The sequence below is a fragment of the Rhagoletis pomonella genome, unplaced genomic scaffold (assembly GCF_013731165.1).
Source record: "Rhagoletis pomonella isolate Grant_MI unplaced genomic scaffold, Rhpom_1.0 Rhpom_scaffold_00002, whole genome shotgun sequence".
Lineage (NCBI taxonomy): Eukaryota > Metazoa > Arthropoda > Insecta > Diptera > Tephritidae > Rhagoletis > Rhagoletis pomonella.
In genome coordinates this window covers 55,005,117-55,010,446 of record NW_023458556.1, presented here as the reverse complement: position 1 = coordinate 55,010,446, position 5,330 = coordinate 55,005,117, and positions in this window count along the sequence as shown.

Sequence of the window (5,330 nt, the reverse complement as noted above, 5' to 3'; positions counted from 1 at the left end):
TTTTTTTATTTATGTCGAAAAATCATTCAAATAAAACATTTGAAGAATTTGTGTTTATACTGCAACATATTATAAGCATTTATTATTTAAATTTTTATTACAGTGGTGTTGGTACATTCTACACATTGCGAAATATGCTTGCAATATTTTCTACAAACATTTTTGTTACAACTAATGCAACAAATTTGTGTCTTATTATTCCTGATACACATTCCTGGTTTCAATTTCTGTTTCGTAGCTGCTTCGCTCCTATATAAGTTTAAAAACATATTTTTTGTTATTGTTGTTTCCGAGAGAACGAAAAATGACACTGAAGATGGCACAACGCGGAAACCGGTTTGTCTTCAAACCAAATTGTACAAGAGATGACGGAAATTCTTTCTAAAATACATCATTTAAAAAGATCCTGTTTTCTCTAAAACCTAAGAAAATTACTATCATAATAGTTACAATGCGTACGTATAATTTAAAAATTACACATGACAAAATACTTACAAAATAAAAATTTAGATTTAGACGCTTATCACTAGAGCTCGGATTTTTATGCGAATTGAATATGCAAAATATATGCAAGACGTATGCAAAATATATGCAAAAAATATGCAAGAACTGTGCAAGAAAATTGCAAAAAATACATACTTAGATATGCTAAAAACAGTTTTTTTATGCAACAATTTAAATAACGCCTAAGAAACAAGACCGAAGTCGTTTCCACTAGTGTCCATGTTATTAAGATTTCACAGAAAATTAAGCAAGCTTTATTAAAGCATATCTTCAAATTTATTAACAACTTGTATTTATGTTAACTCTTTAAACTACTTTAGTATCTGTATCTGTGGAAATCGTCCGCATTTGCGGTCCTAACCGTTGCCAAAGTCCCCAACGTCATAGACCAGGACCGCATCCTGGAGGAGAATAGGGAGAAAAACCCAATCCTCTCTTCTTCAGAGTCGGAAGAGGACGAATCTCTTGCATGGGATGTAGGTGGAGAAGCAGTTCGCTGCCAACTACCCTCCACTGACGGAGTTGGTCCTCTTTCCACAGCCCAGAAGAGCAAGTATCGGAGGACGAAACGCAAGCAGCTGAAACCCTCTTCTGAGGCTGACCGAACTCCTCCTGACGAGTGATAATTTGTGATAATTATCTGTTAAGAAACAAAGCTATATACATACTGGTAGATCTCTCTCAGCTCTCTCCGCCGGCAAATCTCCTATGACGTCATATTCACGTTACTCTCCCGAATTTCAATCAGCGCAATCTTGTATTCTATCGGTCTTGCGCATGGTTGCCACTCGCCAACATTTTTTTCTACCAAAATCTCTTAAGAAAAATTACCGAAAGCTACCAAATCTTGACTACCAAAATCTTTACTTCATCACTGAAAAAAAATATATACTGAATAAAACTGCTATATTTCATAACAAATGAGTATATACTTACAGCCTGTTTCTGTGACTTAATAACATGTCGGTAGGTGGGTCTAGTAAAAAGCGCGCCAATTTTGTTTTGTGCCGGAATAATCAAAACGATTTATGGACCTTACCGAAAATTGCCAGATGGCCACTATTAAAATGTGAGATGGTAGAATTCAAAATTTATCGCAAAAATTCGAAAGTTCTTTTAGAAGTGCCGCCCTTGGTTCTGCCGCTGTAATTGAAATATTCCCAGTATTCGAATATGAGAGGACCCTAATTTTCAAGGAATGAAACCGATTCAAAATAACGTTCCGGTTTGGGTTTCGGTTTTGCCAAGTGTTTCGGTTTCGGTTTTGGTTTCGTTCTTCAAAATTTATTTCGGTTTTGGTTTCAGTTTCGTTCCGGTTTCGGTTTTTCACAGAAATTTTGTTGATATTATTTAAATCACAATGTCTTAAACGTTGAGGAAAGAAAATCGAAAATTACAGTTCACTGATAATATCAACACTAGGTTCTTTTCCTAACAATCCGGACCGGATTTGGTAATTAGAGAATAAGAGAAACATTTTCTTTCAAAAATGGAACAAAGTTCAGAAGTACGGAAACGCAAAAACCCACATTTCGTGCCCACAAGTCGAGAAACAGCTGATTCACGTTGTTCTTGTTTTTGTCACTTATACCATGTTCTGACCGACATCGGAAACATGTTTTCGTTGCTAAAACTGGTTTTCGACCTGAAACTTGTGTTTTCGTCTATATAAAATCTGTTAAACGAAAACCAGTTTTCGCTGAAACCTACTTGAAAACTCACTTTCCACTCATTCCAATCGGTGTCTTCACTAGTTTTTTTCGATTATTTATCGAAGTGGAAGTCATATTTTATCATCTTTAATACGCCATTTCGGATTTATTGTTAATTGCCTGGCCAAAGCAAAATAAGAATGAAAGTTAAAGGTTGTAAATGAAAAGAAAATGAAGGAAAAATGTTTTGGTTGTCGGTCAGAACATGGTATTAAATGCAAACACTTGGAAATTGAATTTTGGTTTCACAAATTTGATTTTAAGTACATAGATTGAAAATACATCAACAGGCCATTTTCCTTAACTTTTCCTTAAAAGCACCAAGTAAATGCAGGCAACATATAAACACAATACAGCTGATATGCACTTTGACACTTTATCCATTTTTACTCGGAGAAAAATTCCGGGCTGTTTCGGGCAGAAAGAAGAATACATTTACACATTTTGTTGAGTACAGGAATGATTTCTGGGCTATTTTGGGCACACGCGGGATCTCGCATTGCGTACGGGAAAGAAACTACTTAAATATAATTAATCGATTATCGATTGACAACAACAAAGTCATCAGCAGATGTTTGCGAAAAGTTACCTTGCCATATTTATTTACTACTTAACAAGAATTTTAGCAAAATGTTGCTGATTTTGGTTAAATAAATCATTTATTTCAAAGAAATTTGTATTTATTATTTTTGTAAATTTCTGGAAACCGATTGAAACCTGTGATTGAAATGGTTTCGGTATCGTTCCTTTTCAGGTCAAGATAACGGTTACGGTTTCGGTTTCGGTTTTGAAAAACGAAACGGTTTTAAACGGTTACGGTTTCGGTTTGGGTTTCGGTTTCATTCCTTGCTAATTTTATCGAAGTAATTTTATAGAAGTGTCAGTAGTGCTGCCACTGAAACTCGAAGGGCTTTTATAATTAGCCACATGCAAAACATAATTCATTTCTTTCTGGTAATGCAAATAGATATTTACAGTGAAACCCGCTTAAGTACCCACCCGCTTAAGTACCTAACCCGCTTAAGTAACCAACATTTTTGGGCACCGTGAATTTTTTAATGTAATCTGAAGAAAATCCCTCTCTTAAGTACCTCCCCGCTTAATTACCCAACCTGCCTAAGTACCTAAATTTTTCGTACCCCATTTACCACTTTACTTATAATTTTTCCCTTTTAAGTGCTCTTTTAATATTTTTAAAATATTTACATATTTTGAAATTTAAAAGCAGCGCTACACAATCAATATTAATTGCCACCGTCAGTGTAACAACATGCAAGATTCAAATGGTTTTTTAGAATGTTTGTCGCATTTGATTCCATATAACGAATAAACACATTTTTTTTATGTGAAGAGAAGTGCAGCACCTTCGGCAAAAAAATTTAAAAAAATCAAAGGTAATTTTTTGCCAGTTGCAACTTGTTGCACTAAAATAGAATGGGGTCACTTCTGAGAAAAAAGTTTGAAATTTTGATGAATTCTATAAAATTTTATGCTTAGGTGTAGTGTAAATGGTATTTGTTAGGGAATGAACTGTATTTTAATTGAAAAATCTTAAAAATTAATAAACATAAGCGGCAAATCACTTTTTAATTAATTAATTGAGTTATTGTAAAAATAACAAAACATCCCTTTATTTATTTGTTAATAAAGTTTTTCTTTATGTGCTTATGTGTTTAAATAATGCTACGATCTGGTAATACTTCATTAAATGCTCATGTTTTATTCAGAGATTTATTTCTGTAAGTTAAAAAGCAGTTTAATTACATGAATAATTATGATCCTTTTAAGTACCCAACCCGCCTAAGTACCTCAAAAAGCTAACATTTTTCATGAGGTACTTAAGCGGGTTTTACTGTAGTTACAAAAGTTACCAAAATGAAATAAAAGTTACCAAGTTACCAAACCGTTTAAAAGTTACCACTTTTGGTAGAAAGTTACCAATTGTGGCAACCATGATTATAATAGATACTAGCAGACCCGGCGAACTTCGTCCCGCCCAAAATGTTTATATATTTTATTGAAACTTTTTAGTCCAACATTTTCACCAACAATTCACGTTTACGATTTTCATTGGCACATTTGTCTGCTAAGATTAAGGTTTGGTGGTCATTTGCCGCAATAAATAACCTAAGGAAAGTGTTATATCCGTTCTTGAAATTCTCCAGTTGTGCGGCATTTCATAGCACGGTTATTCGCAAAGCGAAATAAATTTTTTCCTCTTCACTCCCTGGCGGCAACAATGACCCGGTTCTATAGTGAATGTCCTAGAAGCTTGACAGTATATTAGGTGCCAAATCAAAATGGGTGCGAATCATTGTTCTGTACCTTAAAAGTTCGAACGCATAATAATACTGGAAAATCACATCCATTGGGCCAATTGCAACGCAGGACCCTCTATATACTCAATGGTGCAAAAGGTCGATTTAATCTGACCTTCATGGCCCCTTTTCTCACTTGGCTATTTTAAGTAATAGCTCGACTTCGGCACCACTTGGCAGCACGTTTTTGCAATAGTATTGCATACATATTTAAAACATTAGCCAAATCGGATCATAAATAAGATTTTTAGTAATAACTCAACTACAGCGCCAACTGTCGGATTAAATTGTGAAACTAAACCATCCAAAGACCCACTCAAATACACAAAAAGTTTCGTTAAAATCCGTACAACCATTTAGGAGGATTTCACTCACAAACACACCTACAGAAGAATAAAAAAATGCATTCAAAGATAGCTAGCTCGGTAGGTTTGTAGGCCTCACACCCCTTTTCAAATAGCCCAAATGTTCTCCATGAGTATGGGCTTGATTTCAACTATATACATATCTTCATACGAAGTTCCAGTACTGTACCATGAATAATTTCAGAGATATGCAGTATAAAAATTCGATTTATATGGCAGGAGCCACGCCCCCCCTTTCCAACAACTGCCCCCTTTCTTCATGAATATGCGATTGATTTCGTATATCTCCACACAAAGTTCCAGAACTCTACCATGAACACTTCCAAAGATAGGCAGTATGAAAAATTCGGTTTGTATGGAAGATGCCACACCCCCTTTTCCAATAGTTCCAATTTTTCTCCAAGAGTATGCGATTTATTTCGTACATCTCC